The sequence below is a fragment of the Macaca thibetana genome, chromosome 13, assembly GCF_024542745.1.
Source record: "Macaca thibetana thibetana isolate TM-01 chromosome 13, ASM2454274v1, whole genome shotgun sequence".
In the NCBI taxonomy this organism is placed as follows: Eukaryota; Metazoa; Chordata; class Mammalia; order Primates; family Cercopithecidae; genus Macaca; species Macaca thibetana.
The window spans coordinates 72,043,717-72,055,170 of NC_065590.1; positions in this window are offsets into that span (position 1 = coordinate 72,043,717).

Below are 11,454 nucleotides of genomic sequence, written 5' to 3' on the forward strand. Positions count from 1 at the left end.
AATATAATTTGACAAACACTTATTTAATAGGAACTCTGTCCCAGGAATCCTGATAAATTTTCTAATGAATAAGATGCAGTTCATGCTTTGGAAGAACTCCCACACTTACAGATGATATATATGTATAAGCAATTAACTTTAAAACAATGTGCTAACTGTTATAATAGCAGATTATACAAAGCCGAATAGAGCTACAAATTAAGTTGGCCTGTTTCAGGGGAATCAAGGTCTAAATAGTAAAGCATATCAAGATCACTTAAGGATGGAAGGGTTAAATTTTATTTATGACTCCAATATGTAATACTTTGTTGTAGGATTTGAAAAGGAGGCAGTGCTTTTTCTACTAGTGAAAATTACTCCCTGTGACCAAATTGCTTTTCTGAAACTGATAGAAGTATATTATATCACTCAGGCATATTGAAGACCCTCCCAAAATAATCGACTGTGATTTCGCTTATTATCTCAATATGAGGGAAGCAGAAGCTGTGAGCAAAAAGTAGTCAAACACATGCAGAAAACCATAGAACCCTTGAATGCACCTGTCCCTGTAATTCATTTACTATTCAACTCTTATTATAGTAGTGTTTAATTAATTTCCCACTTCATTCAAGTATGTTCATATGCCAACTCATACATGAGAACTTCCTTGATCATTTCATCAAGAAAGAAGTGAAAGAACAACCTTCGTCACTCTTTATTTACTTTACTCTTCTTTCTTTTAGCACAACCTGACGTACTATATTTGTTTCATTGCTTGTTATTTGTCTTCTTCCTACCAGAATATACACTCCCTGAAGTTGGAAATTGTATTTGTTTTGTCTACTGATGTATTTCCAGTAACTTAAACAATGCCTTTATATGGTAGGAGCTCAATGTGCATTCACAGAATAACTGACTTAATTAATTGTATTATAAAGTACCTATTATATATTAGGTATTACACTACAGTTGTGAAGTCAAAGATAGCTTTCTGATTTGTAAAATAATTTATTTAGAAAGAGAGACTCTAGGCCCAAACAAATAATTCGAATTTTGACTTACATGATAACTTATAAAAAAGATGTGTGCAATGTTCTTTGAGCATTCGGTGGGACAGATGACCACTAAGCCAGGGAAAATTGGGACTATACCCAAAGAACAATTTATACTGAGACTTGATTAATAAGGAAACCCAAAAAAAACACATGCTTATGAAATAAAAAGCTTAATGCAGAGAAGGACTTTCCCAGAAGACAAAAGTGAAATCCCATCCCTGCTAGAAGTGAATTCCATTCCAATCCAATTTTAATTTAGCCTCCCTATCTCACCTATGTGTGTGGGGATGAGAAGCCATGAACTCTATGGGAAAGGGCTCAAAGGCATTAACTGGAGACCCTAGAAAACACTTGTTGCAGTCACAGAAAGAACTAGAATATAAGGACAACAAACCTCTTCTCCTGCAAGAGGAATTGTCAGACAAAGGCCAACAGTGCACTCCAATAATTTAGACTTAGAAGATTGGAGAATACCCCTCCCCTACATTCTAACACCAGGCTAGTAAGCCTCCAATGGACAGTGGAGGTCAGTTAAGAAAGCTGCAAGAGACAAACTATCTCTGAGGGACAACAAAAAGGGAAGTTCCAAAGCTAATAAAGGAATCAAAAACATGGTCACTGGGATATTAGAAATCTCTAGAACACAGAGCTACAAAAAAATACGTCAAACAAAAGCCACTTGTAGCCAGATCAATATAAATCCTCACACAAAAGTCCTATTTTCCAAAGAAAAAGAGAAAATCTTAAAGTCTTTCAGCAGGAGGGTGGGTGACTTCTTATCTACTCAAGAATAAGAATTAAAGAAGACTTATTGTAACAAATTCTGCAAACAAGAAGACAGTGGAGTAAAATCTTTAAGTCTTGGGGAAAAAAATCTGCAAACCTAAATTTCTATATACAAGGAAAATATTGTATGTTGGAAACATTGAAAACATCCATCGAATACCACATGCACCCACCTAAAACGTTCAGATATCATATATCAACCTTTAAAATATAGAAGTGAATTAAAGACTTTCTTCAGAAAACAAAATAGATAACTTATTATCGTAACTGCCAGCTGACCAGTCTCAAGAAAAATGCTGAAAGAACTCCTTCAGGAAAAAGAATGATATAGGTAAGACACATGGATTTACATTGAAAAAAGAAAGGGCATGAGAAAAGTTATAAAATAAGGTAAATATTTTATATTAATTTTTCTTATTTCAAATGATCTAAAAGATAACTGTTTCAATAGTAGTATTTTAATATAAATTTCTATGTTTTAAAATTACATGTGTTATGTAAATAATATACCAACGTATTGGATAGTTAAAGGCTATATAAAAGTGAAATAAATTACAACAATGTGGCAGGAGATGGGAGAGAGGATCTTGGAGTATTTTACTATAACGTACTTACATTACAAATGAGCATTAGAGTGCTATTTTAGGGAGGATTTCAACAACAGTCTACATTATAAATCTTAGAGCACAATCTAATTTTCTAAATGTACATAAGTTAATAGCTTACATAAAAGGAAAGCATAAAAATTCTCAATGAAAACTGAGAAGGCCAAAAAAGAAAAAAGAAACAAATGCAATAAACAGAATGGAGTCAGTAATATTTTAATATAAATATATTTTAAATAATTGTACATGTAAATGACAAACACAAGTTAAAAAGGAGAGATTGACAGATTGGATGAAAACAAGACCCAACTAAATGATGTCTACCAAATGATAATATTTGTGATAGATATTTAAAAAGCAGATAGGTTAAAAGTAAAGAGATGAGATAAGATAAAACATACTAACCATAATCAAAAGAAAGTTGGAGTAGCTATAATAACTTCACACAAAGCTGATTTCTGGTCAACAGAGACCATCAAGATTTAGGGAAAACATTACACAATGATAAAAGAATTAATTCTCCAAAAAGACATTACAATCCTAAACATATGTGTACTTACCAACTGCTTCAGCCATATTACCTGAGATATGGTATCATGAAGCCAGACACAGATCGAGAGAGAAACTTGAAAAACTTTTACAGTTTCATAGTCTCCATGTCATAGCATAGTAGGTCACACAGAACCACTCAGGTTTCTTCAGAAGGAAACGGCAAGGCTGTATAAACAGGCTGAGGTTTGGCTCTTTTGAAAAATATCAGTAGGCGGCCGGGGGCGGTGGCTCACGCCTGTAATCTCAGCACTTTGGAAGGCCGAGGCGGGCGGATCACGAGGTCAGGAGATCCAGACCATCCTGACTAACACAGTGAAACCCCGTCTCTACTAAAAATGCAAAAAATAGCCGGGCGTGGGGCGGGCGCCTGTAGTCCCAGCTACTCAGGAGGCTGAGGCAGGAGAATGGCGTGAACCCGGGAGGCGAAACTTGCAGTGATCTGAGATCCTCCACTGCACTCCAGCCTGGGCGACAGAGTGAGCGAGACTCCGTCTCAAAAAAAAAAAAAAAAAAAAAAAAAAGAAAGAAAGAAAAAAAGAAAAATATCAGTAGGCTGTGGAAAACAGAGGCTCTTCCTATATCTGGTACCTGGCCCTGGGGCAATTAGAGACTGTATAAAGTGACTCTGAGAGCCTGCGTGGTTGGGAGTGTGGACTAAGATACTCAAGAAGATAACTGACCAGACACTAGCCAGGTTCGTCAGAAATTGCTGACACGTTTTAAAAGACTGTATTACACCAGCAGAGTATCAAAAGACATGAGATTAAAAACTGATAAAAATAAAAGAATAGGCAAATCCAGAACTATAGTGGGAAATTTCAGTACTACGTAGCAATAACTGATGTATCAAGCACGCAGAAAACCAGTAAGAATATAGATGATCTGAACAGTGTTATATATCAACTTAATTGACATTTACAGAACACTCCAAATTCAAGCAACAAAATAAAAACACATTTTTCTGAAGTTCACTCAGAATGTACACCACAATAGACTATGCTAAGGGGTATAAAACATAGCTTGATAAATGTAAAAAATAGATATCGCACAAAGTAATTTAAGACCACAATAGAATTAAACTTGAAATTAAAAAAGAAAGATAGATGAAAAATTTCCAAGTATTTGGAAACAATCCAGCACACCTGCAAACTACCCAAAATAAGATGTCTCAAGAGAACATAAGATTTATTTATAACTAATTAAAATTTAAAATATAACATCAAAATATTTAGAATGTTGCTAAATCAGTGCTAAAAAGTATATTTTTGTAGTGTTAAATGTGTATTTAAAAACTAGAAGAGCCTAAAATTAATAGCTTAAGCTTTCATCTTACGATACTGAAGAAAGATGAGTACCTTAAATTTAAAGCAAATAGAACCAAAGGGAAGAAAATTAATGCAGAAATCAATAAAATTGAAAATAATAAGAGCATAGAGAAAATTAGACACAATAGTGTTCTTTGAAAAAAAGATAAAAATAATAACCAATAAGTAAAAAGAAGAAAAAATTACTAACAGCACCTTTTTTAAAAGGTAATCATTATTACAGATCCCATAGCAATTAGTAAGATTATAAGAGAATACTTTGATCACCTCTATGTCTATAAATTTGATAGTTGAGATGAAATGGATCAATTTATTGGAAGAAACAAAGTACCAAAGCTCATTCAAGAAGGACAGATAACTTATTTTACCCTGTAACTTAGAGGTAGTAAGGACTGAATTAGTAAATACATTCCAAACACAGGACAAAACAATAGCAAGAGAACATCAGACCAAGATAGTTGTATTGGTGAATAGATGTTTAAGACGGAAAATATTTTAGAAAGAAATCAGAAATAAGAAAGAAATCATACCACCTCTACATTATCTTTTTCAAAACAATAGAAGTGGAGAGAACATTTCCCAACTTTTGAGGCCAGCCTTACTTAAATGCCAAACCAGATAAAAACATTTCAAGAAAATTACAGACCAGTATTTTCGTGCACATAGGCACAAAGCTGTTTGAAAAAATAGGAGCAAATCAAAGAGCGATACATAGAAAGGATAATACATGATCAAATGTGGCTAATACTAAGAATCCAAGCCTTATTTAACACTCATTTAGTCAATGAATGCAATATATCATTACAAGAAAAATATAAAGGGTTTTCGGAAGGCTTAGATGGTTGAGGAAACAAGAAATGAAGACAAGTATCTGCTAAAGAAGAGGTATCTTAACAGACTTTCAGGGTCTCATTTGAAAGTCCTGAAGAACTACATTCTAGGAGAAATTGTAAGCTATAAATAGACTGATTTCACACCCCTATCAACCCAATCTTCAATGGGATTATTATGATCGTCCTATAACTCTAGCCTGTCTGCTAGAGCAAAGTCAATACTGGAGAAATACAACATTGTCCAAAGGCTTAAATGATCACTCCAGTTTCTCATGCACAATCTCTTCAAATAAAAATACTCTCTCTTAATTTTTTAAAGAAGTTTTGAAGAGAGATGGTAGCAAAGGGGGCATGATTTTCATTCTTCTTAAACCCTAACTCTAATAGACACACCAACAGTAGTAGCAAAACCAAATCCTCATGGGTAGCAGCTACAGCAAAACTGGATATTAAGATGATAAGTTGTATTCCAGGGAACTCCAAAATATATGTGGGTGAGGACAAATCACCAACTACTGTAAGAACTGCACATTATCAGCATCTGTGCAAAAAGAAGTAGAAGGAAACATCAGAGAACCCCATAATTTAAAAAATATGAATCAGAAAGGCCAGTGTACCAACTTGAAAATAGCAGCTGAAACTGGAAGACATTTTACATATGCCAGCAGCAGCTGAACATAAGCTCTCTGCGGAAGGTGTGAAGGAGCTGTAGCAACATGGAAAATCTAAACAACTATGACCAAAATTTCCTTCCAACAAAAAAACCCACCCATGAGAAGAAATAGCTGGGGATCTAATTCAACTTACCATAGAAAAATTAAGGGCAAGAGTAGGTCCAGATAAAAGTCCAGAGACGGGCTAAAAAGAGCAACATCCTATGATCCAAAAATTACACTCCCAGGTACACATATGTTCACCAAAGGACAGGCAGTAAAATCTTCTTAGGAACAATATTTGGGCATAAGCCCAAGCTGGAAACTACCCAATTGCCCCTTCACCACAGGATAGATAAATAAAGTACGGCATAGTCATAATAGTCAGTTTATATAATTGATTATTTTATGGAATGATAGCGAGTAATTATATGAACACAGAGACGTTCATGACAGCTTTCCTCATAATTGTCAAAAATGCAAATGATTAATATGGTATTGGTAAATATTTTTCTCTATTCATGAGATGGTAAATTATGAAATTTTTTTGATTTCATAAAACTTTAGCACTAAAAAATTCTCATTATACATATGTGAAGTTAAATGGCAGGTTATAAAACACTATTAATTGCAATCCCAATTCTGTTTAAAATTGCTAATAAAAGAGATGATAAAATGAGAGAACAAGAAACTGAAACCATTGAACTCATAAAGTCAAAAATACTTCTCTCAAAGTTGTGAATGTTTAAAGATTTTCAAATTTCCAAATTTTTATTATTTTTGTAATCAGAAATAAAACTTGATGCATCAGTAAATATTGTGCAAAAAAACCTATTTTCCTTAGAGAATCTTAAACCCACAAATTTGTCTAGCTAATGAATTTCTATCCGTCAGTAGTTCTTTTATCTATGTTCTATGGTAAATTCCAGATACCCTCCATCTTTAAGGAAAAAGTGTGGGTTCCCATATCCTTGTGGCTCCTTTCTCTGTTTTGCTGCACCCAAAGAAGACATGGAAGCTTCTGAAAGCTTCCAACTAGAACACAGTGGGAAAGATTATATCAAAGATTATATTGACACATCAAACTTATCCAGATCAGAAATTTTGCCCACTGTCAAGCTTCACTAACAACATCAAAGAAACACAAAATAAGAGCGCAGGAAAAGCAGGGCGAGAGAGAGCCATTCCAAATGACTGCCTGAGTTCCACATGTCCTCACTGGACACCCTATCTACTCCAGGGTAATAAATGAAAATAAGTTTTCACAGCAGGAAGATTTTAGGTAATGAAGTATATTATTTTCTACCATAAATAATTGCTTAGTTTATGTGACATTTTCAAGGAAGCCAGACATCATAAATCTATAGATTCTAAGAGTGTTTACCACAATTTATCCTAGATGAGAAATATTCCGTTACAAATATTCGACAGATAAGGACTCTCCTTCTAGAAAATATTAGGTCTAGTTTTTTGAAAGTAAATATCAGCATGTTTGCAAGAAAATTAAGTTTATCTCCTTTTTTTCTTCTCTTTTGTGAATGTCACCCAAGAATTAGTAGAAAAATGTGCATAACAGATCAAGTGTTTTAACTCCTCTTTCCACAAGTTAGTTTTTAGCTAATGCCTTTTCTCTCTCACTCTTGCAAACTATTGACCATGGATTAAAGTTATGGCTGTGTCTATGGCAATGAAGACTTTTGCTTACCTACCTAAATTCAGAGCTTTCCTGGTCTCCTGCTGTTGTAGAGACTGGTACTATTGTTCTGGCTCTGTCTCATCCCAACTGTTACCTTTGTGGTCACCATTGCAGGTCTAATCTCAGATATGGCTACTGTTTACTTCAGGTGTCTGTGTTACAGCCTTTCCTTTAGTGCTGTGAGCTTCATCAATACCTTCTCACGAGATCAGAGTGGTGAGCCCTAAGTATTTACTAGTGTAGAATCACTAGACAGTATCCCTTACAGCCTGCTTAGTGAGACATTAGAGTTGAAAATGATTCTTCATGGCCCATCTTTTTTTTGTTTGTTTTCTTCATTATGATGCTTTTAAAGGACCCCACCCCTTCACTTTGGATGGAGATGCTGACAATGAACAATTCATGGTAATGATGACAACGATAGACATAAATATATGAGTTAAGAGAGAAATTCACGTTGCTCTAGATATCAGGGAAGACTCAGTAATTAAAGGATTTGCCTTATTTGCTTATGCATTTACTCTGAATGTTGGCTCTCCAGTAGGAGATTCAGATAACATAGTTGATTATAGGTTGAATTTTGTCCCACAAAAATATACGTTGGAGTCCTCACCCCAGTACTTGTGGGTATGACCTTATTTAGAAATAGAGTATTTGCAGATATAATCAAATTAAGATGAGATCATCAGTTTGAGTCTATTCCAATATGACGGCTTTCTTGGTAAGAGGAAAACGGCATGTGAAGATAGACTCACAGGGAGAACACTTTGTGATAAAAGAAGCAGAGATTGGAGTGATGTAGTTGCAAGTCAAAGAATGCCAAGGATTGATGGCCACCACTAGAAGCTAGGAAGATGCAAGGAAGCGTTCTACTCTATCTACAGTCCCAGAGGGTACAAGGTCCTGACAACATGTTGACTTCAGAGCTCTAGGCTCCAGAAGATAAGAGAATAATATTCTGTTGTTTAAAGCCACCTAAGTTGTGTTAATTTGTTATGGCAGTACTAGGAAACTACTACATAAGCTGGTTAGGAACTCTAAGCCTCTGAGACAGTTTTATAATGCTGTGTAACAGGAGCAAAGTATCAATAATGACAAGAATTCTGAATGCATGGAACAAATCTGATATATCAGTACAGTAGTCTGGCTATTCATAATTCTGATAGAAATCAGACTTAAATTTATGAAAGAGGTTACTGGTTGTTAAGAAGGAGGTATGATTGTATTAAGCGAGGAGAGGCATATCCTGGACACAAATCATCCATCCAATAGGCATACAGCATCTCATACTTGTGAGATAGGATTGTGGTGCAGAGGTTCTGTTTGAGGCAATAGTGTAGTTTCCAGCAACACAGAAAACATCCAGAGGCAAGCTACTTTTCAATATTCAGGTAACAAGCAAATATTGCCAACTTTCACCGAGTGACACATGTGATTCATTTCTATTTTTAAAGGGGGAAATGCTATGTCCTCTTCACCCTACATATCTGTGGTATTTGGGGAAAAAAAAATGAGTTGATAATTATGTCCCAGCAAGCTAAGTGATACACAGTGACAGGCATGAAAAGGTGCTTATCCCACTCCTGTCCCAGCACCACAGGCACTGTCTTTAGTGTCTAGCACTGTGCCTGACATAATAGCATCTGCTCCATAAATGTTCACTGACTTAGTGGGAACTTCTGCCAATTCTATTACTGAGCTACTCTACACCCATAACAGAAGTCTAGGAGAGTAACCTATTGATTTATTTACTCTTATTTGCCATTTTAAATTAAGCCTAATGCATTCACGGAGAAACTGCACTGACTATGGCTATCTGATACATGATTCAGATTAATTGCTGCTGCAGTCATTCGTGAGTTTTGGCACTGTTTGTATTTTGGTAAGCAAAAGTAGAGGAATTTATTTTTGGCCATCTCCATCAATGTTTATTTGGACAACTAAATGAATCACTATAAAACCCCACAGTCAAAATGGTCGATGTGGTATGTTAACACACCGAGTCAGTGATTACCTGGCCTTATATTTCCTCTGGGTTTTTTTTCTGTTGATGCTATCACCTGCATCTTTTGATTGTAAGTATTTGGGGCATTGAGCCAGTTTCGCTTTCAGTACATAAAGCTGATCTGAGCATCCAGAAACCATAACAATCAGCACTTTTTAGAAAATGAAACCATTTGCAAGGTCCTGAGTGATAGATGGCAATGAGGAAATGCATTTTACTGTAAAGTAAAATTTCAGCAGTAACTTTGCTTATAAATATGGTGACTATACTTACCTGTTTGCCTAGGAAGGTTCTGGGTAATACTAGATGCCTTGCTGTAATTATTGAGAGAATTCACTTTGATCCTCAAATTTTCCCTGTGTGATTGTAAATTGTATGGTCACTACACTTATTTTTAACACCTTTTTTGGAATTCAATAAGCAGACAGATTCTAGGAGGCTGGGAGGAATTACATGTAAATATTTACAGCCCTCCAGAAGCAGCATGGCAGAAAAGATGTAGCATACACAACAAAGGCTCAGCCAAGAGAACGATGGTTCAAGGATAGTAGGGTAGTTGATAGAAGAATAAGCAAAGAAAGCAGAAACAGGAGATTTTATATACTGGAAATAGTAAAAAAGTACCATGGTTAACAGTGTTCAAAAAATGGAATGTCAGCAAAATTTGGATGTAGCAATTACATAAGCTATTGTTTATTGCACATCTACTGTGTGCCAGAAATTAGGCTTAATGATTTGTGTACATTAAATACATTAAAATACATTAAAACTCCACAAAAATCCAGGAAAGACTTTCTGTCCATGTTTTATACATAAAAATGGAAGCAGAGTTAAGTAAGCTGTTAAATGAGTTAGATTGTGAGACCAATTTTGAAGCCAGATCTGCTTGGCTTTCAAAATTCTGTACTCTTATTAAATATTATATTCTATAACTTTTTTCCAAGCTCTGAGATTGACGACTTCTGATTCCAAAGCCTTATGCTTTATGTTGCATGAAGACTGGCAAAATGTCTCAGGATTTGTAAGAATCTCAGAGAGAGAGAGAGAGAGAAATGGCAGGTAACTACTTTTTCCAAGGCATAAAAGCAACAGGAACAAGGCTAGAACTGGGCACAAGTGGTTTTAATTTAATAATAATAATACTTCTACATAATGATAAAAGATACTCATTCCTCAGCAACAAATGACAAAAAGAAAGGAATATACATACGTATTTTTAGATATTAAATAAATATGTTTATTTTTTTCATCATGACTTCAGAATTTTGTTGACATTTTCATACAACGGACAATGGTATGGAGAATTTCTGTTTACTCGTAAGTTTTATATTTGTTTTTTAATATTGGCTTTATATTTATTTTATACATTGTTTTAAAAATTATGTTTATAATTAATATTTTTCGATAGACAGAATAAAAACATAAATTCTCTCACGGTCATTTATTCCTTCATCACTGTAAATGGTGAAATGTCAATCAGGGAAAATTGTCTGAAGGATGCAAAATATTGTTTCTCCGTATGTCTGTGAGGGTGTTGCCAAAGGAAATTATCATTTGAGTCAGTGGACTAAGAGAGGCAGACCCACCCTCAATCTAGATGGGCACCATCTAATCAGATGTTAGCGTGGCTCTGGCTCTCATAAAAGCAGGCAGAGGAACGTGGAAGGACTAGACTAGCTAGGTCTGACCTCCATCTTTCTCCCGTGCTGGATGCTTTCTGCCCTTGAATATTGGACTCCAAGTTCTTCAGTTTTTGGACTCTTGGACCTACACCAGTGGTTTGCCAGGGGTTCCCAGGCCCCCAGCCACAGACTGAAGTCTGCACTGTCAGCTTCTCTTCTTTTGAGGTTTTTAGGACCTGGACTGGCATCCTTGCTCCTCAGCTTGCAGGTGGCCTATTGTGGGACTTCACCCGGTGATTATGTGAGTCAGTGCTGCTTAATAAACTCCCTTTCATACATCCAT